Source organism: Saimiri boliviensis, chromosome 10 (genome assembly GCF_048565385.1).
Source record: "Saimiri boliviensis isolate mSaiBol1 chromosome 10, mSaiBol1.pri, whole genome shotgun sequence".
NCBI classification, from domain to species: Eukaryota; Metazoa; Chordata; class Mammalia; order Primates; family Cebidae; genus Saimiri; species Saimiri boliviensis.
In genome coordinates, this window is record NC_133458.1 from 26,839,442 (window position 1) to 26,866,619 (window position 27,178).

Here is a 27,178-nt window from a genome sequence, read left to right on the forward strand (position 1 = left end):
TCATAGTTCAGCATGGCTGAGGAGGCTTCAGAAAACTTAAAATCATGGCAGAAGGGGAAGCAGGCACATCTTACATGGCAGCAGGAGACAGAAGAGAGTGAATGCACACAGAAACTGCCATTTATAAAACCATCAGATCTCATGAGAACTCAGTATCACAAGAACAGCATGGGAGAAACTGCCACCATGATCCAGTCACCTACCTCCCTTAACACGTTGGGATTACAATTTGAGATGAGATTTGGGTGGAGCCAACAGAGCCAAATCATGTCAGAGTTCAAATTTTTTTTGCACTAAAATATAAACTCACACTAACTTGTACAACGTGTGAACAGTATCTAGTTTGAGACACTAATACATCTGTTTGAAAATAATCCCTTTCAGAGCAACATGAATTCTGCTAAAATTGAAACAAGAACAAACATTAAATTTATGGTGAACTTTGGTTAGAAGAATGGTGAGATTATTGATGCGTTACAAAAAAGCGTGGGAACAGTGACCCAAAGAAATCAGCAGTTTATAAATGCGTAAGTTGTATTGAGAAGGGATGAGACAGTGTTGAACATGAAGCCCTTCATCTTCAGCAGCAGACCATCTACATCAATTTGTGAAACTGATGGAACAGCAGCAATAGCCAACGTATAGATACCTCATTTGGTTCAGCCATACCCAGTGCTGACTGAAAAAATTAAAGTTGGGCAAACTATTTAATGGGTGCCAAAACTGTTGCATCCAGATTGGCTGCAGAGAAGAGCAGAGCTTTAAATGGAAGTTTTAAACAAGTGAGATCAAGATCCTGAAGCATTTCCTTGATGAATTATAATGGGAGAAGAAACATGGCTAGCAGTCCAATCCTGAAGACAAAGTACAATCAAAGCAATAGCTACCAAAAGGTAGAAGTGGTCTATCAAAGCAAAAGTGGACCCATCAGGAGCAAGTCACGGCAACAGTTTTTGGGGATGCTTGAGGCATTTTGCTTGTTGACTTTCTGGAGGGCCAAAGAATGATAATAGCTTATTATGAGAGTATTTAGAGAAAGTTGGCCACAGCTTTAGTAGAAAAACACTTAATGGAAAAGCTTCACCAGAGAGCCCTTCTCCACCACGACAATGCTTCTGTTCATTCTTCCCATCAAACAAGGGCGGTTTTACAAGAGTGTCCATGGAAAATCATTAGGCATCTACCTTAGAGTTTTTATCTGGCTGCTTCTAATTTTCTTTTGCTTAATCTTGAAAAAAATCTCTAAAGGGCACCCATTTTATTTCCATTAATGATGTAAAAATGGGTGGGCATGGGAGGTGTGGATGGGCCTTTGGACCCCGCTGGGTGGGCGCTGGGGCTTTACCTCCAAGGCAGATCCTCAGGGAAGTGACCAGATCACCGCTGAGGTAATTGAGCCCCTGGACTCACTGTTGCTTGTGGACTTTGGCAATGGCATGGCTGGAGAAAGCCATTGCCTTTGCCCACGGGCTCAGCACTGTGGATGCCGATGGGGTGGAGCCCATGGAGTCAGTCCTGGAGGACAGATGTCTATACCTGAGATCTGACAGTGTAGTAGAGGGCAACTGTGTTGAAGAGTTACAAAACTCCCATCACGTCGTGGAGGGGTATTTTGTGCCCCTTTGGCCACCCCCCATAATGTCTCTGCCAAAGCTGGATGAACAAGAGCCTTTCCCACACAGCCAAATAGCTCATTCTGGAAAGAGGGTACTCTGTGAACACATGGAAGCATAATGACAATATTTTCTTTACTGTGAACACTAATCTTCCTGCTTTTTCTACTCACCTGAAAAATGGATACTTAAGCATTTCTTAATAACAGACTCTTCTGAAGACAGAATTGGGAAAGATCCAGCCCCAACAAGGTAGTGAGTTCTTGATGCTAACTGAAGTAAAAGGAGAGCAAAAGTCAGCTTCCAAGTAAATAACTTCTGAGGTATTCACTTAACAGGCCTGTTCCGTACAAAAGACACTAAATCCCCCTTTAACTCCCTCTAAAGGACTCTACCAACTACATGAAAGTGGACTTTTCTATCCACGTAACTAGTAGACGGTGTGTCTTGATCAGTACGTGACAACCTTGGCTGTCATTTTTAGCTGCTATTTGTATTGATTTGAACAGCCCTGTCTTTACTGAACGTACCTGAATTTGTTGCTAGGTACCCACCTTGTTCCTAGAAAAGAGCTAGCTTTCCGCTACGGTCTGAAGAGTGTTCAAAGTATACCAGAGCTTGGGAACTCCTAATCTAGAACTGTCTGCCGTCCCACAAAAGAATTATATGCAGAAGGGATACTAGTCATACCTAGTGTTTCTCTTTCTGAAAAGAGAACTTATCCTAAAAATAGCCCAGGGCCTGGGACAAAGTAGCCCTTTCCAGCCCCAAAATGATTATTAAATTGAAAGGAGTCCAAGATTGTGGGATTTTTTTGTGTTTTTTTTGTTTTAAAACTCAGATACCAAGGATAAATGAAACCTATTTAGCGATAAAAGTAATAGAGACTTTTTCCTCTAACCAAACTGCCAAAGTTGGTTTTGGCTAAGAATTTCCCAATTGATCTTTGCACTCCTGCTCATTTTTTAATTTTTCTGCTCATTTTTTTATTTTTCTGAGACAGGGTCTCTGTCACTGGGGCTGGAGTACAGTGTTGTGATCATAGATCACTGCAGCCTCCAACTCCTGGGCTCAAGTGACCCTTCCACCTCAGCCTCCTTAGTAGCTGGGACTACAGGTGTGCATCACCACGTCCAGTTAATTTTTGTGTCCTTTTTTTTTTTAAGTAGAGATGGGGTCTTGTTATGTTGTCTATCTGGTCTTGAACTCCTAGCCTCAAGGAATCCTCTGACATGCCTTGGCCTCCCAAAGTGCTGAGATCACAGGCATAAGCCACCATGCCTAACTTGCTACTCATTTTTAAAAGTCTATGTTTATTTTTCCCATTGACTCTTATCTGCAATGCTGCTTTTTTGTTTAAGGCAGCGTAATTTACGAGCTTAGCCTTTAATTAGAAGAGAGCCCCGAACCTGCTCTTGGAGTTGGAAGTTCTCAAGCCAACATGAGAATGACTATTTTAACTCCCATATAAATAAAGTTACCTACTCCTGTTCCTAAAAAAAAAAAGTTATAATGTAAAAGTGACTGTGTTGACATGCTTACATTACTAGCACCCTCGACTGTTCAGGGATGGAGTAAATGGCTGGTATCATCACTTAAAAAAGTGTCTTGAAGTTGATGGAGCAATGTTGAGAAATAAAATTTATCTTTTTTTTTTTTTGAGACGGAGTTTCGCTCTTGTTGCCCAGGCTGGAGTGCAATGGCACGATCTCAGCTCACTGCAACCTCCGCCTCCTGGGTTCAAGCAATTCTCCTGCCTCAGCCTCCCGAGTAGCTGGGATTACAGGCACGCACCACCATGCCCAGCTAATTTTTTGTATTTTTAGTAGAGACAGGGTTTCACCATGTTGACCAGGATGGTCTCAATCTCTTGACCTCGTGATCCACCTGCCTCGGCCTCCCAAAGTGCTGGGGTTACAGGCGTGAGCCACTGCACCCGGCCTAAAATTTATCATTTTTATGGTTTGTTTTTGTTTTGAGACTGAGTCTTGTTTTGTCACACAGGCTGGAGTGGGATGCTGTGCTCTCGGCTCACTGTAGCCTCCACCTCCCAGGCTTAAGCAATTCTCCTGCCTCAGCCTCCCAAGTAGCTGGGATTACAGCCGTGTCTCAACCATGCCCAGCTAATTTTTGTATTTTTAGTAGAGACGGGATTTCACCATGTTAGCCAGGCTGGTCTCGAACTCCGAACCTCAAGTGATCAGCCTGCTTTGGCCTCCCAAAGTGCTGGGATTACAGGTGTGAGCCACTGTGCCTGGCAGTTATGTTTATTTTTTAATTCCATTTTATCCACAGATTTTTTGAAGTCCCCTCATATTTGTGATGGCCCTAAACTGGAAACAACCCAAATGCCCGTCCAAGGAGAATAGATAAACGAATTGTGATATGTTCATGCAATAGACTATTACTCAGCAATAAAAGGAACACATTGCTGATTCAGGCAACAACATAGATAAAATTCTAAAACATTTATGTTGGAACAAAAGAAAACAGACACACAAAAAATATGCTGGATTATTCTCTTTGTATAAACTCCAAGAAAAGCCCAGACTCATCTTTGATGATAGAAATCAGAAGTCTGCTGGGTTGGAGGAAATTCATTGTAAATGGGCATGAGGGAACTTTCTGGGGTGATGGAAACATTCAGTATTTTTATTTTAGATAGAGGTTACATAGATGATTACAATGACCAAAACTGACTTGACTTAACACTCTAAGTTGTCCGTTTTTATTGTATAAATTACAACTCAGTTTAAAAAAAGAAGAGATATAGGTAGTGTCTTAACTAACTAGATGTATATTGACAACCCAATTATATTGTTCTACTCATTACAAGAAGGCATATTCTTGTGTGATGGGACCCACCCAGTGAAAGTCTACATCTGTAGATTGTATAGAATTCTGGAATTGAGTCCTGAGAAGTAATCCATCACTCACATTAGGGAGTACTGTGGAGAATGGGCATCAGTATGTGATAAGTTACATCCTGGTTTCAGAAAATCAAATGAAAAATTCATGGACCATGGTTTAGGAAGAAAGAAATGAGTTGTAGAAACTGTTACCAGCTAGGCAGTTTTGCAATCAGTTGTGAAGATAATGAGTGGATTTGGATAGAGGGAGAAAAATACTTTGCGCTTCCTAAGGGAACTAAAATGTTAAGTTCATCCACTTACTAAGAAATATACAAGCCTGAAACAGCTTTTCTATTGAATGGTGCAGCTGTTCCTGAATAATTGCTTCTGAAGATTTACTGCCAGGACATGGTTTAGAACAAGAAAGGAAATGAGATACTATTATGACTTAACCACCACTGTAGTGAAACTCCTCTCAAAGATTTCCAGTAACTTCTTACTTGCAGAATCCAAAAGCTCGTTTTCTGTCCACATTTTACCTGACCTTTTGCCCAGTTTTAACATGGTTAAATACTTGCTGAAGTTCTCCCATCTTTGGCTTTCAGAAACCATAGTCCTGGATTTCCTTTCCTCTCTGATTTCCCCATTTTATCCTGTTATACCTCAGAAATGGCTGCTTTTCTTCTGCCTGTCATCTAAATATTGGTGTTCCCTGGGGTTCATATCAGTGCTGTAGCTCTTTCCGAAACTCATCATGCTCTGTGATATCCTGTATGTTTGTACATGCTTCTCCTTGTGCCTGGAATTATTCTGTTTCCTTTCCCACATAGCTCAAATACATATCATTATAGGCTTCCTTGTTCTTCTTTCTTGACAGATTAGTGATTGTCTTTGTTTTTTTTTGTTTTTGTTTTTTTTTTAAGAGAGAGGATCTTGCTGTGTTGATTAAGTTGCTCTTGAACTCCTGACCTCAAGCAATCCTCTTATCTCAGCCTCCCAAAGTGCTGGGATTACAAGTGATAGCCACCTCGCCCAGCCTTGGTTGTTCTCATAATACTTTTTTTTTTTTTTTTAGCCTCTGTTCTGGTGTTTTAATATATTGTACTATAATTATTTGCATAGTTTTTCAGCCCTCTGAATTATTAATTGTTTGAGAGCCAGAACCATATATAACTTTGTATCATCAATACCTGGAAAAGTGCCTCGTATTATTAGACATGCAATGAAAGTTTGTTGTGTGAGTTTAAGAAAGGATAATCTATTTTCTCTCTTCAAGCAAGGGAGCTGGAATTATAAGGATTATTTATTTCCCTCTCTATATCACAAAAGCACACTTACACATAGGCAGAAGTGGAGAAAGGTGGGTTAATGCGTGTTGAGAAACCTTTCTGTCTCCTACTTCCCTTCCCTTTCTCTTGCCTAGTTGCGAGCCAACTTTCCTGATTTATTTGGATTAACACTTATTTTATTTTAAAATGAAATCATGGCAGACTTTTCAGGAAAGATGATGAGTGATGCCAAGTCATAAAACTTCCTACTCCAAACCTAGTGAAATGAACAACAGTGAATAAAAGTGAAAGCCAGGGAACTTTTAATTCTAGCTAAGATGAAATAAGGCTACTGCAGCCCATCTTTCCCAGTGATTACCAAAAAAAAAAAACACAACAAAAAACAAAAAACAAAAAAAAAAAACAACCAAAAAACCCTGGACAAAAAACAAACAAACAAACAAAAAAAACAATTACCTGAGGTCTCCAAATAGTAAATATGGTAGGGTGAAATGAGGAGAGAAAACAATGCTTAATGAACGACCAGTATAGCAACAGTGAGTTTCATGGTTAATTTTCATCTTTATACCCTGAGTTTGACCCAAGGGCAGTCTGCATCAGGAAGCTGTAGAGTAGGTGTGGTCAACAGAGAAGCCCATTTCTCTGGCCTGAGCATTGGTTTCTAACTAACTAACTGACTAACTAACTAACTAACTAAGTGGTTGGTGGTGCCTGCAAGCTGGAGAGCTAGGGAAGAATCCTTGTTTGTTTGTTTATGTTTTTCTCATTTTCTCTCCTAGTCCTGTCCTGAGGTCAGCCTTAGTTGGGGAACACCTTTACTAGGATTTGACAGCAATGTTGTGGGCACTTAAAACACTGAGATGAAACCTACCACTGAGAATAGGGACTGCGGTTGAGTGAAGAGTGGGGGAAAAGCCACATTATTATTTTTTCTTTCTATCTTTTCTTACTCTTCATCATGAGGGTGGGCCCACTTGCTTAGTACAGGGAGCTAAAACTCTGAGAGAACTCTGTATTTCTGGCTGACAAACTGGGAAAGGTGTCTTTGACAGCCAGAGGGTATGGAATAAATGGCATGAGGGGAGACATGGAGGAATGGATACCTTACCAAAGCACTACATGTATGGAATATTTCTGAAGAAGCATAGCAAAAGGTTTGAGGTATAAACTCATAGGAACCAACATGCACAGAAGGCCAGGCAGAACTTGTAAATCTGAAACTGAGTTGATTCCTTGCCAAAACAAAAGTCAGTAGTTCCCGGAGGCTTCTAATAGAATCCAGGGTCTCAAGACATAATATTCAAAATGTCCAGGATACAATCCAAAACCAGTCAACCCAGAATCGGTTCTCTTGAAACAATTTTAATCCCTACAACTGGGTCATTTTGGGGTTGGTATCTACTGACTGGAAAAATCTTGGAAATTTTCAAGGAAAAGATAATTTAACAATGTTTTAAACAAAAACTGGTAGAATTAAAAGGAGAAATCAACAAATCCACAATTGTAGTTGGAAATTCTCTCAAAAACATAGCAAGTATACAGAAAAATTATTAAAGAAAAACAATTTGAACAAGAAAATAACATTTTTTATTTGCTGATGACATTGTCTATGTAAAAAAATCTGGAATCCAATAAAAGCTACAAGAAGTAATAATTGAGTTTAGCAGATTTGTACTATACAAGATCAATATGCAAAAATCAATTATGTTCTGTATTCTTGCCAAGAACAGGTATAAATTACAATTAAATTAATACTAAATTAATACAATTAACAGTTATAAATTACAGTTAAATTACAGTAGCATCAAAATAAATACTTTGGGGTAAATCTGATAAAAGATATATAAGATAGTACACTAAAAACTATAAAACATGTAAATAAATGAAGAGATAACCTTCGTTTATACATTGAAAGACTCAGTGTATAAATGGAAAGACTCAATTGTTTAAATGCTTATTTTTTTTCCAAATTCATCTGTAGATTCAATGCAAGCCCAATCAAAATCCCAGAAGGCTTTAAAAAATTTTTATTTTATTTTATTTTCTCAGATGGAGTCTTGCTCTGTCACCCAGGCTGGAGTGCAGTGGCATGATCTTGGCTCACTGCAACCTTTGCCTCCTGGGTTCAAGCAATTCTCTTGCCCCAGCATCCCAAGTAGCTGGGACTATAGGCACCTTTCACTATCCCCAGCTAATTTTTGTATTTTCAGTAGAGATGGGGTTTCACCATGCTGGCCAGGCTGATCTTGAACTCCTGACCTCAGCTGATCTGTCCTCTGTGGCCTCCCAAAGTGCTGAGATAACAGGCATCAGCCACTGTGCCTGGCCCAGAAGGTTTTTTTGTGGAAAGTGATACACTGATTTTAAAATTCATATGGGAATGCAAAAGACCTAGGATAGCCAAAACAATTTTGTAAAAGAACAAGTTGAATAATACGCCAGATTTCAGTAGTTAAGAAGTTACAGTAATTTAGGCAGTGTTTTATTCGCAGAATGGTAAATAGATCAATGGAACAACTAGGCACATGTATGGACAACTTATTTTCAACCACAGTGCAAAAGGCTGTTTAAATTTAGTGACGAAGACAGACTTTTTGACAAATGTTACTGAACAATTAGATATCCATACACTAAAAAAAAAGAGAGCTTTGAGTCATACTTCACACCATACCATAAAATAAAATTGACTGTAGACCACAGACCTATAGGACTAAATGTAAACTCTAAAATTGAAAAACTTCTAAAAAGATGTGGAGCTGGGTACGGTGGCTCACGCCTGTTACTCTTACACTTTGGGAGGCTGAGGTGGGAGGATCACTTGAGGCCAGGAGTTCAAACCAGACTGGGAAACATATCAAGACTCTGTCTCCACAAAAAATTAAAAATTAGCCTGGTGTGGTGGTGCATACCTTTTATTCCAGCTATTTGGGAGGCTGAGGTACAAGATTTGTTTGAGCCCAAGAGTTTGAGGCTGCAGTGAGCTATGATCACACTCCTGCACTCCAGCCTGGTGACGGTGAGACCCTGCCTCAACAATAACAACAACAAAGAAAGATTTAAAAAGAAAATATATCAACATTATATCTAGATATGGCTAAAGATACCAAAGAATGTTTAATTTCTTGGGCTAGACAAAGACTTTTTAGCTATAACACCAGAAAAAAAAGCATTGTTCGTAAATGAAAAATTGATAAATTTTAGTTTTCGAAAAACACTGTTAAGAAAATAGATGATCCACAATCTAGAAGAAAATATTTATAAATCATATATGAAAAAGGACTTGTATCTAGGACATATAAAAAACTCCACATTTAATAATGAGAAAAACTATACAATAAGAAAACAAAATATGTGAATAGACACCATTAAGTAAGATATATGCATGAAAAGATGCACATGAAAAGGTACTAATAACTAATATTAGTCATTACAACATTATTTAGACTAATAACTAATGTTATTGGTTATTAGAGAAATGCAACTTAAAAGCACAGTGAGATACCAATGCACACTATTGGACTGACCATAAATGAAATACACTGTACTGATTTTGTCAAGTTTTGGCAAGGGTGTAGCGGAACTAGACCTCTCATATGCTTCTGGTAGAAATGTCAAATGGTGAAATCCTGTTGGAAAACACTTTGGCACTATCTTAAGTTAACCACAAACCTACCATAAGATTCAGTTGCTCTATTCCTAGATACTCAAGTGAAATGAAGCAAAAATTAAATGGAGGCTTCTGGTTTCTGCTTTGGAAATAGAGAATTGGAAAGAGCATTACTCCCAGTGTTTCGGTGAAAAAATGGCTAAACTGACCTGAAGTTTACCAGTTGGTCTGAATCCCTCAGAGTGCTGATATCTCAGGGTAAGCAAGTGGTTCAAAACCTAAAGAGAGACCATAGCCTGCAGAGGTAAATGAGAGGCACACACTGGCTTACTGGACAAGATGCAGCTGATAGCACTAAGAAGCGTTCACCTGGGCATTGTTGATTTGGAGCCTACGTATACAGTGGTAGGAGAGAAGGTGAAGCCCCTGAGTGCCATAAGTATAGGGCGGTCCCTATAGACTTGCAAGTTTTTCTCCATGAATCCTACTGAGTGATCACAGAAAATTTGAGAGTCCTGAGGATCTCTCTGTCATGGTGCAGAACTGGGATCAGGAAACAGCTACCCTGGTAGGGGTATTGAAGGGCCCTAGGTTTCTTTCTTTGTTTCTCCTGTGGAAGAAAAGCCTTAATCTATGGGATGGCAACAAATACTCCTTCCTAGATACTGGTGAAAAGTCACTGCAACCATGGGAATGGGACAAGGGAAAAAATCTTTCTACCCCTGGGGGAGGGAAAAGAGTATGTCCTGTAATCAGAACTACAGTTCTGGAAGAGGTAGAAGTACTGAGAAGGCCACATTCATAGGACCCAGGAACATGGTGTCTGCCTAGACAGATTTAATTAGAAAACAAAGAACACCTTCCCATCCCCAACCCCTGCTGTGTTGAATGACAAGTAACTTGCAAGAAATTGGCCTTCTGTGAAGGGCTGGGTAAAGACCAAAAGCTGGTGGTACACATTGACAAAGAAAATCCTCTGACCCACCAGCCCTCAACCTAAACATCACTAGAGAAGTCTGAAGCCAAGCCTGTGAAGCACTGAGGGTAGACATTGCAACAGGAAACCAAACCCAGTTCAACTCAACAGTTAGATTTAAAACTCTGAGCTATGGGCTTAGCAGAAGGAAACATGCCACTACTTCAAAGTGTGAAACAATTTATTTAAGTGTCTACTGTCCCACACATGATGTCTGGCTAACAAAGAATTAGAAAGCAAAAGACAAGAAGAAAAGATTAATTCTCAGAGATAAAGCAGTCATCAGAACCAGAGTCACATATGAACACCAGTGTTGGTGTATGGAATGTATGTATGGAAGATGTTGATAGAGAATTGAAATATGTTTAAGGCTATAAAGGAAGCATGGCCAACATGCAAGGCCACATGAGTAGTACTCTAATCAGAAAGATGGAAACTGTAAGAAACAAGTGGGACCAGGCACAGTGGCTTACGCCTGTAATCCCAGTACTTTGGGAGCACAGGGTGGGGGGAATCATCTTAGGTCAGGAGTTCGAGGCCAGCCTGGCCAACATAGAGAAACCCTGTCTCTTCTAAAAATACAAAAATTAGTTAGGTGTGGTGGCATATGTCTGTAATCCCAGCTACTCAGGAGGCTGAGGTGAGAGAATCACTTGAACCCAGGAGGCAGAGGTTGCAGTGAGCTGAGATTGCACCGTTGTACTCCAGCCTGTGTGGTAAGAGTGTAACTCCATCTCAAAAAAAAAAAAAAAAAAAAAAAAAAGAAACAAATGGAAATGCTAGTAATTAAAAACAGTAGCAGAGATGAAGATTGCTTTCAGATTCATTAGTAGACTCAACACAGCCAAGGAAAGAATAAATGTACCTGAAGATAAGTCTGTGTCTATAAAAATGACCTATATGGACATACAAAAATAATTTCTAAAAAAGAATTCTAAGAACTGAGAGAATATCAAACATATTACCATATGTAGAATTCCAGAAGGGCCAGGTGTGCTGGCTTATGCTTGTAATCCCAGCACTTTGGGAGGCCAAGATGAGTGGAACACCTGAGGTCAGGAGTTTGAGACCAGCCTGGCCAACTTGGTGAAACCCCATCTCTACTATAAATACAAAAAATTACCCGGGTATGGTGGCGGCAGACACCTGTAGTCCCAGCTATTCAGGAGGCTGGGACAGAAGAATTGCTTGAACCCAGGAGGTGGAGGTTGAGGCAGAAGAATTGCTTTAACTGGGGTGGTGGAGGTTGCAGTGAGCTGAGATCATGCCACTGCATTGCAGTCTGTATGACAGAGTGAGTCTGTGTCTCTAAATAAATAAATAAATAAAATTCCAGAAGGTGAAAGGAGAAAGAAAGCATTTGAGGTAATAATGGTCATTTCCCCCCCCCCCCCAAATTAATTACAGACAACAAAATGCATTCCAGAAAGCTCAGAGAACACCACATGGGATACACATACATACCCTGAGGCATATCAGTCAAATTGCCAGAAAGAAATTTAAAGATAAAATTGTAAAGGTAGCCAAAAAATAAATAAATAAATAAAGAGGAAACATTATCGATAGAAACAGATTATAGTAGACTTTTTTTTTTCCCAGAAAACATGCAAGCTAGAAGACAATGGAGTATCAACTCATAATTCTGTACCCAGTGAGAATATCTTTAAAAGGTGATAGAAAAGCAGAGACAAATTTGTGAGACAGGGTGTTGCTCTGTTGTCCAGGTGGGAGTGCAGTGGCATGACTCCTGTGCTCAAACAATTTCTACCTCAACCTCCTGAGTAGCTAGGACTACAGATGCACACTACTATGCCTGGCATTTTTTTTTTTTTTTTTTTTTGTAGAAAGAGGTCTCACTATGATACTCAGACTGGTCTTGAACTTCTGGCATCAAGTGATCCTCCTGCCTCGGCCTCCCAAAGTGCTGGGATTACTGGGATGAGCCACTGTGCCCAGCCTAAAGACTTTCTTACACAACAAAAACTGATAATTTATTAGTAGCTGTCTTACCTTGCAAGAAATGTTAAAGGATATTCTTCAGACAGAAGGAATATAATACCAAGCAGAAACTTGGAGCTACACAAAAAGAGCGCTGGAAATAAGTAAAGGCAAAATAACATTCACTTTTTTCTTTTTGAAAAATTGTTCTGAACAATATATGTCTAAAAAATAGTAGTAAAATGTGTTTAAAGCATATATAAAAGTGAAATATATTAGAACAATTTCACAAAGAATAGAAGGAAGGTATTGGGAATGTACTCTTGTGAGGTTCTTACACTAGCCACAAAGTGATATTCTGTTAGTTGAAAGTAGACTGATTAAGTAAAGATATACAAACTATATAAACCCTGGTTAACAACCAAAAAAAAAAAAATGTAAAGACGTATAAACAGTAAGCTATTAAAGGAAGTAAAATGGAATAATAAAAATAGTCAGTACCAAAGTTATTAAAAGAAAAAAGTGTTCAGTTAACCCAAACTCAGGCAGAAAGGGGCAGGGGTAGAGGAGGTGGGCAGAGAAACAAATACCAGATGGAGCAAGTATAAAATTGGCAAGACCACAGACTGATTTGAGTAATAATAAAACTTCCGTTTCCTGCAAAAAACAACAACAACAACAAAAAAAAAACCCAAAAAACAAAGTAGCAAGACCACAGATTTTAATTTAGTCATAATCAGTAATTATATTAATAATGAATTATCTAAACATACCAGTTAAATGGCATATATTAGCTTCTAGTTAGTTGAAGGCAATGAAGGCTGTATATTAATTAACCACTCAAAATCTCCTTAAATGATAGAAAATAATTTTACAACTACAGTTGTTCTTGGTAAAACCACACCCTCAGAGTTACTTCAATTCAGAAAGTACTGAAAAGTACAAAACGACTTTGAGTAAAAAGAAAAACTGATAAATGCTAGTATAGTAATCCTTTATCCCTCCCCTGCACCCCCTCCCCACTCCCAGAGGTTTTGAAGCAAGCAGTGGCCAGTCACTAAAATTGTAGATAGTTAAAAGAGGGAGGTTAGCAACCATCAGGTGGGAACAACAACTAGAAAGATTGAAGTTGTTGCTGTGGGTAGTGACTATCTGGGGCTGGTGTCATGAGAGGGTAAAAAGAATTGACCAAGACAGGTGTAAGTAAAGACAGATTTATTTTAAAAAGTGAAAACATGTTGCTAGGGGACAGTGACTCAGCTAGCGAGGGCAGAGCTGACTTCAGAGAGACAAAGTCTTGCTGGGGATTTTGTAGGATGGTGCCTGTGCTGTGCTGAACAGGGCTTTGTGCAGTACTGATAACTCCAAGGTTGCAGTTAGCTAACTTGCATTTTTCTATCAGCTGATGGTCTAGTGATAAGTTGAGCATAGGAAGATTGTGAGTTATTTGTGCAGGAAGGCTATGTGTTCTGGACCATGAAGAAAGGTAGAGTTACAGCTTATCTGCATTCTCTTTTTGTTTTTCCTTGGTCCTGCCCCACCGACTTCTTTTCTTTAATTAGGACTCCACAACTGTAATTCAGAAAATACTAAAAAGTTAATGGGGAAGATAAGAGCATTTACTATAGGAAAGGGATTTCAAAGTATGCTTGATTTAAACATTTAAACACAGTAGAAAAGCCTGGGCAACATGGTGAAACTCAATCTCTACCAAACAAATAAATTACCTGGGCATGGTGGGTGTGCCTGTGGTCCCAGCTACTCAGGAGGCTGAGGTGGGAGAATCTCTTGAGCTTGGGAGTTGGAGGTTGCCATGAGCCAGTATCATGCCACTGCACTACAGCCTTGGCAACAGAGCGACCCTGTCACCAAAAAAAAGGCTAGACACACAATTTAAGAGAAAATACTCAACATGAAAGGGCAAGTGTAATTTAAAAGGACCAGCATAACCTAAAGAAACAGTGTTCCAAATATATACTTCTTCAAGAGAAAAAAAAGGCAAAAAGAATAAAGAAGTGACTTTTGGCAATCAGGTAGTCAAAGGGAAAAAGAAGGAAAGGTAGATATTTAGGGTTCTTGAAGGCCCAAGTGTAAGAATTAAAGAAAGAGGAAAGAAACATGAAAAGTGGCTCAATAGTCAAAAACAGGTTTATTCTGGAGAAGAAACCTGAGAGGGGCTTCTGGCCAATTTTAGTCAGGAGCCATCTCTCTTACAGACTAAAAGTATTTAGGGTTTTTTAGGGTGAGAGCTTATCACAGCTTGGAATGTTTCTGTGTAGGGGAGAAGTTTATGGTGGGGTTGGAATGTCGCTGGCCAGAGGGGAGGTTGTCTTGGGGCTGGCATATCTCTCATCTGGAGGGGAGGGCGGTTTATCTTATGGTTGGAATGTTTCTGGTAGGAGATGTCATTTGTGGTTTATGATCATTCTGACCTTAGCCATTAGGTTGATGCCCTTTGGATTTAGGCAGTTTTTGATTAAGGTGAACTTTAAAATGGCAGTGCTTGTCCAAGATGGTGATGCTCTTGGTCTGTCACTAAGAACCACAAAATTAGAGGTTCTTTTAACCCTTTCACTGTCAATAAAACACATACAGATCCCTCCAAAGCCCTGGATTTCCCTAGGCAAAGAAAAGTGTGCCATTAAACTAAGAAACTTGGAAAATATCCCAGTATTACTAAAAGTGAACCAAAAGAAAAGTCTATAATTTTGTGAAACAAAATTTCACATAAGTCAGTCTTCCAACTTCCCAAACATGAAGCAGAAGAAAATAGTAAAGTTTTCACTCCAAACAGAAATGATTTTGCTCAAATTAGCAATTGCTGATGTGAAAAGCAATCTTGAATTTCACACACCCAAAAACAAGGAAAAATGAAAAAGAGTTATTTGAACTCAGGGAGGAAATGGAAGAAAAATTTAAAATTACCTCAGAAATGAAACATAATATGAGATGCACAAGATAGAATAGATTCAAATGAAAATTTAGTAAAGGCCACTAAAGAAAGTACAACCAAAGAAGAGAATGAAAGTGACCCAAAGAAAGAAGTAATGAGAGTCGGAGAGAAGTAGTAGAAGTGGAAGATGGGAAACAACAATGTTCATCTTCTCAGATTCTCTGAAGAAGAAAAGCAAGAGCTACTATTTAAAGCCATTATCCAGGAAAACTTTCCAGAACTAGTAAGAGACTCGCTTCTACATTAAAGGTTCTATTAGGTAACTGGGAATATTAACCTAGAATACGCAACTCTGAGACATACTGTAGTGAAACTATCAGAATTTAAAGTAAAATTATTAAGGCTTTGAGGCAAAAAAAGATCAAACAACTTACAAGGGCAAAGGATTCAGCTAGCATCAGACTTTTGAAAAATCAACATACAAAGTATGGCAACAACGGAGGAGTATTTTTAAAGTACCCAATGAAAGTGTGAGTGACTAATTTTATCTAAGGAAGCTGTCTTCCAAATATTAAGGCTATAGAAACACAGTTTTCAACATACAGGAGTGTAGGGAATTCTGTACCCATTAGCCCTTTCTGAGGTACTTTCTAGAGGATGAGCCTTATCCAGTCAAATGACATCTGGGGAAACTTCATTGAAAAGACTCATGGTAAGCATTTTAAAATAAAAAAAATGTTTATGTGAGAGCAAAACAGTGGAAATGAGTGTGGAAGACTAATTTTAAAATGTTATATGCTGACAAAGCATATGATGATAATAATTTGACAAAGAAATACTATGATGAAAAAATGGGAGGAGAAGGGATAGGAAAAGAGTAAAATAGAAAAACCTTGCTGTGTAGTCAACAAGTGGGTGCTAAAGAATACTGGGGAAAAATCCTATTAATCCTGACATAGTAAAATAAATGAGAAAATGAGATGACTAAGGTCATGAGAAAAAGGTTTAATCAATCACAAAGGAATTCAGAGGAAAAAAAACACGTCTTCTTAACTAGCAAAATGTAAAATATAAAGGCAAAGAGTATGTATCTCTTAGAGACAGAAGCAGTAAGTATAATATAATACATATCTTTATTGATTATTATGGTACAGCCAAAATCAAGTGTATCAGTTATAACAGTAACCATGAATAGGCTTAATCCATATGCTAAAAGAAAAAAATTTCAGTTTGGCTTACAAACAATACTGTATGCAAGAGACACACTGAAAGTCATACAGGAGTCAGAAAACAAAGGGACAGACAAAATTTTAACAAGAAAATGGAAACAGAAAGAAAGTAAAGTAGATGCCAGACAAACTGGAACTCAAGGCTAAAAGCATTAAATGTGACAAAGAAGGACACTTTGTAATGATTAAAGCCACAATCTACAGTGGAAATATGTTATTGGTATATATGAAGAGAGAATACCACAACAACCTTTATGAAGCAAAAACCATGGAGATGTAGAGAGATACAGCTAGAGACACATGAATAATATATTTTATTAGCTCACTTTTAGTACAAGAGAGATAAAGTAGATAAATAAATAGGGAATATACAATGTAAGTAACCTAGAGTAGACCTTTTGTATATATGTCAAGTGCTTCACCTTTATAGTAGAGAATTCACATTCTGAAGTACCCTGAGCACATTCAGAAAAATGCATTGTTAGATGACAGAAAATATCAATAATTCCCACAAAGTAGAAATATTATAAACCACATCTCTAATCACAGTACAGTAAAACTAGAATTTGTTGATAGAAAGAAAAAGAACCTTCCATCAGAATACTTTAAAATCTGTTATTTCTGGGTGAAAGAGGAAATGCTAACTTAAATAACAGAATTTTTTGGGAAAAAAGGCAAATCACATAAACTATAATCAGGATTACTGTAGTTAATGATTATTATGTATTTTCAGATAGCTCATAGAGAGGATTTTAAATGTTCTCAATACAAGAAATAAATGTTTGAGGAAATAGATATGTTAATAGATATGTTAATTTGATAACTATATATTATGTGTATCAAAACATCACTGTGTACCTGTAAGTATATACAATTTTGTGTCAATTAAAAATAATTTAAAAGATCTATATGGTGAATTAAAACTGTGATCAAAGAAAAACTCATTGCAGTAAATACCTTTTATCAATGAAAAAGAAAGAATAAAAAAGAATTAAATTCTTAGCTCAAAACATCTAAAGAACAACAAAGAAATTCAATATAAAGCACACGATAGGAATTAATATAGATGAAAACAGAAATTAATGAGGAAAAAATAGAAAAACATATCTAATTATTAAATCAAAATCCTGTTTTTGAAAAAATTAACAAAATAAATAAACCATAAGCTAAGTTGGTGAAAAAAAAGGAGAAAGCATAAATATCCAAAATAAATGACAAGGGGTAAATAATGATTGAAACAGAAGAAATGTAAAAATCTGAGACAGATTTATAGTTTCTGAAATAAATTTGAAACCTAGGTGGAGTGGATAATTTCTTAGGCAAACACAGGTTTTCAAAAAAGACCCTATTTTTTTTTTTAATGGGAAACAGTAGAGGAATTTCCACTAAGATCAGGAACCAAGGCAAGGATGTTCAGTATCTTCACTGCTATTCAGCATTTTACTAGAGATATTTAGCCATGCAATTAGACAACAGAAACCAATTTTAAACATAATAATGAGTTAACAAAGAAGTAAAACTACCTGTTTTTAGATAATGTGATTGAATACCTAGGAACTCCAGATAATTAGTGATAAAATGAACTCAAACAATAGAAGAATTTAGTGGCATAGCACGATATCAGATTCATGTGTAATAATCAGTAGTCTTATTTCTCAAAAGAATATATACAGATAGCCAACAAACATTGAAAAATGTCCAGCATCTCTAATCATCTGGGAAAAGCAAATAAAACCACAGTGAGATACCACCTTATTTCTGCCAGAGTGGACGTAATTAAAAAGTCAAAAAACAATAGATGTTGTCGTAGATGTGGTCAAAAGGGAACACTTTTACACTGATGATGGGAATATAAATTAGTACAACCATTACGGAAAACAGCATAGAGATTCTTTAAAGAACTAAAAGTAGACCTGCCGTTAAACCCAGCAATCCCACTACTGGGTATCTACCCAAAGGAAAAGAAATCATCATATGAAAAAGACACATGCACATGCATGTTTATAGCAGCACAGTTCACAATCGCAAAGACATGGAACCAACTTAAGTGCCCATCAACCAGTGGATGAAACAATGGTGTGTGTATACACCATGGAATATAGCCATAAAAAGGAACAAAAGTTGCTGTCTTTTGCAGCAACTTGGATGGAACTGGAGACCATTATTTTACGTCAAATGACTTGAATGAAAAACCAAATATCATATGTTTTAACTTATAAGTGGGAGCTAAGTTACAAGGACACAAAGGCTAAGAACGGCATGATGGACTTTGGGTACACAGAAGGGGAGGGTTCAGAGGGGGCGAGGGATAAAAGACTAAGTATTGGGTACAGTGTGCACTGCTTGGGTGATTGGTACACTAAAATCTCAGAAATCACCACTAAAGAACTTATCCATGTAACCGAAAACCACCTGTACCCCCAAAACTATTGAAATTTAAAAAATTTTTTTAAATCAATAGTTTTCATAGAAACAGCAGATAGAGGACATAATAGTAGACAGAACCCCATTTACAACAACCACCAAAAAGATTAAACACTTAGGGATAGATTTGATAATAAACGTACAAAACAGAAAAAATGTTAAGCCCCTTAAGCTTGTCTGAATGTTTATGTCCCCCAAAATATATATTTTGAATTTCTAACCTCCAAGTTCATGATGTTGGGAAGTGAGGCCTTTGCGGGGGTGACGAGGTCACGGGGATAGAGCCTTTGGGATTGAGATTAGTGTCCTTAGGAAAAGACTACAGAGAGCTAGCTAGTTTCTTCCACAGCAGGAAGAGATGCCATCTGAACCAGGAAACAGGACCTTGCCAGTCACCAGGTTTGCCAGTATCTTGATCTGGGACTTCCTAGACTCCAGAATTGTGAGAAATAAATGTTTATTGTTTATAAGCAACCTAGTCTATAGTATTTAGTTATAGCAGCCCAAATAGACTAAGATACTCCTGAAAGACTCAAAGTATACTTAAACAAATGTAAAGATATCTTGTTTTTTTGAAAAAAAAAAAAAAAATATTTTTCAATTTTTTTCTTTGAGACAGGGTCTCATTATGTTGCCCAGGCTGTCCTCAAACTCCTGGGTTCAAGCAGTCCTCCCACCTCAGCCATCTGAGTATCTGGGACTGTTAAGCCTGTACCACCATGCCTAAAGTTATTGCCTGTTTATTAATAGGCCAACTCAACATTATAAAAGTTTTACTCCTCCCTGAACTAATTTATAAATTCAGTGGAATCCCAGTGAAAATACCAACAGACCATATTATGGAGTTAGGCAAGTTGGTGCTAAAGTTCATGTGGAAAAAATAATACAAGAATAGCTGGGAAATCACTGAAAAGGGAAAACCGTGAGGAACGGGGTGGGAGGGGGGAAGCTAGCCTTACTTAGTCAGTAAATCTAGGACCTGTTTGACTTAAACAGTGTGGTACTGGCACATGAACAGACTAATAGACCGTAGAATAAAATTGCATGGTGAGTCTGTAATGTGGTCACCTTGGTCAGACTGATCTATGTTTTTCAGATACAATCTGATACAAATAGAAAGAACAGAATTAGACCCAAATACATAGGAAAATTTAGTGTAGTGGAATACTGTTTAATAAGGTGGCATCTCCAGTCATTGGGGTAAACATGTACCTTTTAATAAATGATGCTCCAACAATTAAATAACCACTTGGAAAAAGATAAAATTAGATTCATATTTCCTATCATACACATAAGTAAACTTTATATCAATAAGGCATATAAATTTTTTAAAAATAAAACCATGCATGTAATAGAAGAAAAGATGGATGTATTCCCCTTTAACCTTAGTGTAGAGTAAAGCTCTGTTAATTATGACTAAAATTTTAGAGGCAATAAAAGAAAGGTTGATAAATTTTACTACTTAAAAAAACTTAATTACATGTCAAAACCAACATAAAATGTAAAATGAGTAAGGGGTTTTTAGTAGGTCCAAGTTGTGGTACAAACAGCTATTCTTGGTTATTGTAATGGAATCCCATATGACCTTGCCATTTTATTTATTTTTATTTTAATATTTATTTTATTGATTTTGTTGCAAAAGAAGTTGTGGCAGTGGACTCAGGACTGTGAGATCCAACAGTTTTACTACATTATGTTTCACCTGGGAAACATTTTGAGTGCTCAGCTAAGGTATTAGATTGGGGATGGGACCCTATGAGGTTGGGGAATTTTCCTCTGGGATGCAGCCTATGCATTAGATTGATGACCTGTGTATGGTGCTGTCACCAATAAATACAATATATAGGTCCAGGAATCAAGAGATAGAAGTAGGACGGGCCCCTCTCACCCTCACGCACAGTAACCCACTTATAGAATCTGCATCTGCTATGGTTTTAATGTTTCTGTCCTGTCAATTCATGTTGAAACTTAATTCCTAATGCGGTAGTATTAAGAGGTAAGGCCTTCAGCAGATTGAGTACATCGTAAAGGCTCTGCCCTCATGAATGAGATTAATGCCTTTATAAAAGAGGCTTCAGAGAGCTGCCTTCCTCTCTTCTGCCACCTGAGGACACCTAGATGGCACCGTCTGTGAGGAATGGGACCTGCACCAGACACCAAATTTGCTGGCTCCTTGATCTTGAACTTCCCAGCCTCCAGAACGATGAGCAAATACATTTCTGTTCTTTATAAATTACCCAGTTCAACGTATTTTGTGATAACAGCTGGAATGGACCAAGACAGCATCCCATCTGCACCCTAAATGTGGATTAGAGACCCTAGTTCCTGGGGCCAGTGTTTTTCAGGAGTGAAAGGACAGAGGCATTTAACTCATTAGCTCTTGATTCTGGTTGGTTGAGGATTATCTTTAGCATGGAAATACCCCACACTTCTGGATTATATATGTCTGAGTGACACTTTGGCAACCACAGGCAGCTGACACTCCCATGTCAGAGAAGCCAGGGCCACAAACTGAGTCAGTCTGCATATTTGGAATAATGATCACTGTTTGGTCACTTTGGATTCTTCATTCTAGTGAAGGTAAGGAAGGGTGCTACCATCCTCTTAGAAGTCATTGATCTTGATTCCTATCAGGAATGGTGTATAATGGTGCAGAAAGGACTCTGTCTAGATTTCATGGTATTCACTTGAATTTATTCTGATGCTTTCTTGGCTCTGTCAGTGGTGGTAGGGATTGAGAACAACCAGTGATTCAATCAGGGTACATCCAAACAGGGCTCACATCCTTTGGAATAAAGGTTTGAGTCAACTGTTGGATAAGTAGCCAAAACTAGAAGAGGTGCTAGCTAGCAGGGAGGGAAATGTAGAATGGGTGGTTATTGGAAGGAGGTGATTAATGTCAATTATGTCCTTGGAATTAGCTGTAGCAGCAAGGATTGAACCATGTTCCACTCACCTTCCTTTAGTCTTTTGTAGAAATAGTGACTGCTATCGTCTTGAGGCCTCCATGATAGATTAGACTTAATGGAGGACATGCACAAGTTTGAGGGCTGGAAAGGGTAGACTGTATTGGACGCTGCTTTTGAGCCACTTAACATGGTCTTAGGCCTTACTTTGATTCCAGCTGTGGCATGATGAGCAATTCATTCTGTGTGGGGATCAGCTCACTTGCATCATTATTGCCTTATTTCAAGTATGCACTGAGTGTTTTTTGCCTACTCAGATTCACTTTCAGTTCACATGTGTACTCTCCAGAAGTATGAGGGAGTTAATACTCTGGGGTTAACATCATTCAGCAAGGGGCTAACAGGTAGTGGTTCTGAGATGTATTTCATAAGGCTCTTCAGAAGATTGCTCATTAAGTAACCAATTGCCAGCACCAGTGGCCCACTCAAAAAAAGTCTTTATATTGTTTTTACATCCTTTGCTGTTCTTTTCCCTGTTACTCACTTCTCCCTCTGAACACCTTCCCAAATAAACTCTCTTTATGCAAGCCTTTGTTGTCAGGACAGTTAAAGGTATGACAGAGGTATAGAACCTGGGTTGGCAAACTGTGGTCCTTGGCCAAAACCATGTAAATGAAGTGTTTTTGCTTTTTGTTTTTAATTTGAGATGGAATGTCACTCTGTCTCCCAGGCTGAAATGCAGTGGCATGATCTTGGCTCACTGCAACCTCCACCTCCTGGGTTCCAGTGATTCTCTTGCCTCAGCCTCCCAAGTAGCTGGGGTTACAGGTACGCATCACCACACCCAGCTAACTTTTTGTATTTTTAGTAAAGACAGTGTTTCACCGTGTTGGCCAGGCTGGTCTTGAGCTCCTGACGTCAAGTGATCTGCCCGCCTTGACCTCCCAAAATGCTGGGATTACAGGCATGAGCCACCATGCCTGGCCATAAATAAAGTTTATTAGAACACAGCCACACCTATTTCTTACTGTATTGTGTATAACTGCCATTGTGCTATAGCTACAGAATTGAGTAGTTGTGAGGAGATCATATAACCTGTAAAGTCTAAAATATTTACAAACACTCTTTCAGAATAAGTATGCCATTCCTGTGCATTAATTTCCCAGTGCTGCTGTAATAAGTTACCACAAACTTAGTAACCTAACAAATCTGATGGTTTAAAACAACACAAATTCTTTTACAGTTCTGGAGACTAGAAGTTTAAAACCAGTTTCACTGGGCTAACGTCTGAGTATAGGCAGAGCTGGTTCCTTTTGTAAGCTCTAGGGGAAAATCTGTTTTCTTGCCTTTTCTAGCTTCCTAAGGCTATCTGCATTCCTAGAATCCTAACTCCCCCTCCCATCATTCCAGTCTCTTGATTCATTGTCACATATACTTCCTGTGTCAAGTTTCCCTCTGCCTTGCTATTTTGGGGACACTTGTGATTACATTTAGGGCTCACCCAAATAATTCAGTTTACTCTCCCCATCTCAGTGTCTTTAACTTAATCACATCTGCAAAGTGCCTTTTGCCACATAAGATACATTTACAGGTTCTAGGGAATAGGACTTTGATGTCTTTGGGGTCCATTATTTAGCTTACCACAGGCTTCCATCTGGTCCTTAAGGATTTACATCCATCCTACATGCAAAATACATTCACCATATTATAATCATCTTCCAAGATCTAAACAAGTTTCATGAACTCAGGTCCAAAGTCTCATTAAATATTGTAGCTCAATTGCATGAACTCAAGTCCAAAATCTCTTTAAATATCATAGCTCAAAAGTCCCAAATCTCATCATCTAATCATTTAACTCTAGTATAGGTGAGTTTCTGGGTATGATTTGTCCTGAGACAGAATTTTTCTCTTTGTTTATGGACCTGTGAAACTAGAAAACAAGCTATATGCCCTCAAAATACTGTGGAGGGGCAGGCATAGAATAACAATTATATACATTCCCATTTGGAAAAGGAGACGATGGGAGGAAAGAAAGGAGTCACTAGCACCAGACAATTTTTAAATCTAATCAAGCAGACTTTTAGGTTTCAAGAGTTGGAAATAACCCCTGTGACACCCAGCTCCGCTCTATGAGCCAGAGGATTGTGTAGGTATTGTGTATGGCTGCTTTTATGCTATAGCAACCAAATTGAGTGATTGTGGGGCGGTCACATAGCCTGCAAAGCCTGAAATTTTTACTAGATTGTTCCCTGTCAGAATGTATGCTTGTTGAGGGCAGGAATCTTTGTCTCTTTTGCTTACTAAAGTATCCTAAATGTCTGGAACAGTGTCTGACGTATAATAGACACTCATTGAAATGCTGAACTAAAAAAGATTGAAGCCATTTAATAGAGATGAGGGAGCAAAACTTTTGACGTTGCTGAAGTAGTAACCCTATTTATAGATAAAGAAAACATTAAAAGTGAGAACTTTGAAAAACATATCTACCATATTAAAATAGCCTACTGTATTCCAACAAAAAATTGTAACAGAATGACTAACGCTAAGATGCATCTTGGTTAACTTGTACTGTGGAGAGAAACAAGTAATTTTTAAGACTTCTGGCAGAAAAAGCTAGTCATTTAAAAGTGAGAAAAACTAAGTCTGACTTCAGCCATTCATGGCAGTTTTCAGTGTCAGAAAAGAATGGGGACAGTGTCTGCAAAATTTTAAGAAAAAGAACATGTGATACCAGAATAATACAGCTAAGCGAATTGTCATTCAAGTACAGGGACAACAAGCAGACTTCCACACTGGAAAGAATTCAGGGACCATAACACTTAGGAGCTTTTCTTCAAAAGTAAAATCAAACATTGAAGTTATATTTATCCGAAAGTTAAAAGAGTAAATTCTGTAATACAAGGGTTACAGGAAATGAATTAGCAGTGAGCATTGAATTTATTCAGTAGTAGAAGTAAGGTTAAACTACTGTAGGAATTGTGAATCAAGATATAAATCCATGATAATACAAAAAAATACAAAAATTTAGAGATACACGGGAGGGCAGATGAGAGAGGAGAAAGCTTATGTGCATTATTTATTTATTTTATTTTGCTTTTATAGCTTAACTATTTTATCTGAAGTTTTATGGCAGCTGTAAAAAGAACTAAATTAGAGTGTAAATCTCCCAGATTTCAGAAAGAAAACACATACACTTAGGGAAACAAAACACATTCTTACATCTGTATTGTCCAATAAAATAGCTATTAGATACATATGGCTGTTATAGTGAACATTAATTGAAGTTACCTAAAATTAAAAATTCAGTTCATTAGTCATACTAGGTATCTTTCAAGGGCTTGTTAGCCACATGTAGCTTGTGGCTACTATATTGAATGACGTGGAACATTTTCCATCATTGCAGAAAGTTCTATTGGATAACACTGTCTTATAGGAAACAAAGGAAGTATTAAAAATAGAGATGTAACACGAATTTACAGAATTACCACCGAACATTGCTCATTAAAAGAAATACAGATTCGTTGAAAAATAAAATACAATTAATTATATGTGCTACATATTGTGATATATATAAAACAAGGCAAAGCGCAATTTGAATATAAAAGGATGGGTGAAAGTATATAAGGCAAACACTACTGAAAGGAGGCTTGGGTGAAGATATTAATGTTAGAAAATTGAAATAAATGCAAAAAGTTTTGAATGAGACAGAAATGAAGTACTTTATAAATATCCAAAATGAGGAGAAACTGTCATGAATTATTAATTAATGTAGCATCAAAGTACATAAGCCAAAAATCACAAAAAGTATAAATAGGAACAAAATAGTATCAGCCCTTGTTATAAAAAGAAGGAAAAACCTAAGGGTGTAAAGGATATGAATAATGTACTTGATACAGATTAATGACTACTTATGAAAACCTTACCTTTATAATAGAAAAGTCACCTTTACAAATGTTCATTGAACACTTACAAATTATTCAACATTCAGTTCCTGAAAACTCCTTAATTCCAGAAAGTGGAAATAGAGACTTATTCTGTCATTACAATGCAATCAGATGATACATTTATTTTTGAGAAGGAAATGAACAGGTAGTACCCAGATATGTCAAAATGGAAAGATAAAAAGAAAAACCTCAACTTTTGGGCCAGCATGTAAGTGAAAATTGAAATTACAGAATATTTTAAAATCTGATGATGAAAACCTATTATTTCAAATGAAGCTATGCTCAGAGGAAAATTCATAGCCCTTGGCACTTAAATTACTGAATGTTCAGCTAGTTCATAGAATTTCTTGGAAATGTGGAAACCAAGCTTGCTTGGATCTGGCAGAACCAGAAAGAGTGCATCAGGGAAAAATGCCCACGCTACAAAACGTTTTAAGTGCAGGACACTTCTAAGCAAAATGTCTTTTTTTTTTTTTTTTTTTTTTTTGATATAGGGTCTTACTCTGTCACCCAGGCTGGAGTGCAGTGGCACCATCTCAGCTTACTGCAACCTCTGCCTCCCAGGCTCAAGCAGTCCTCTTACCTCAGCCTCCCAAGTAGCTGGGACTACAGGCATATGGCATATGCCACCACTCCAGGCTAATTTTTGTATTTTTTTGTAAAGATTGGATTTTGCTGTGTTTCCCAGGTTGGTCCTACCTTGACCTCCCAAAGTGCTGGGATTACAAGCATGAGCCACCGCACCTGGCCAAATTACTTTTCTAATTGGAAAAAGAAAAAAAATTGAAGGACTATCAGTCAAAACTTTTTCCTCTTGGTGTCCTAATGGAGTCAGAATTGCAAGTAATTTTGGATTATGTGAGAGGAGTTGAGGAAATGGAGAGATTGACAGTCAGTTTAAGGGGTAGTAAAATTGCATGAGGCACAAAAGAAGGAAGGGTAAAAGTTTAAAAACCACTTTAAAGCCTGGACATGGAATTTTGTAGCTCAGTTCACACCTCAGCCTGTTTTTGAAGCTCAGCAGAAAGATCTGAAGCCATTGATAATTTTAGAAAGCTATGTCAAGGAGAGATATGTCATGAGTTAATTATTTTTGTTGATTTCTTTTCAAAAGTTATGTCTAGTCTGATGGAGTTTTAGGATTGCGGCATATGTCAGACTAGGGCTCTTTATTCCATTATCCTTAGTTTATTTTTTATGCCAATTATCAGTATCTAAAATTACGGGGAAGGGGTTGTTTTGTTATGTGATTATCTTTCTTCCTCCTAGAATGTAAGTTCCATGAAGGCAAAGGACTTTTGCCTTTTGCTAATTTTGCTCATTGTTATATTCTTGCGTTAGAACAGTCTTCTACACAGTAGTCTTAGCATATATACAAAGAATATGCTCCATAAATATTTGTTGAATCAGTAGCTGCATTAAGATAATTATGGGACAATCGGAAATTGGCTAGGGGTGAACTCCATGGGAGAGATTTTAATTGATCTCATGTTAACCAATTTGATTT

General features: G+C 37.7%; 1 protein-coding gene and 1 pseudogene across 1 annotated transcript in view; both read left to right on the forward strand.

The window, feature by feature from the left end:
- COPG2 (COPI coat complex subunit gamma 2) overlaps positions 1-27,178 on the forward strand; it is a 140,702-nt gene that overhangs the window by 20,578 nt on the left and 92,946 nt on the right. The window lies entirely within an intron of this gene.
- LOC141580143 (glutamyl-tRNA(Gln) amidotransferase subunit C, mitochondrial pseudogene) lies at positions 1,275-27,178 on the forward strand (annotated as a pseudogene).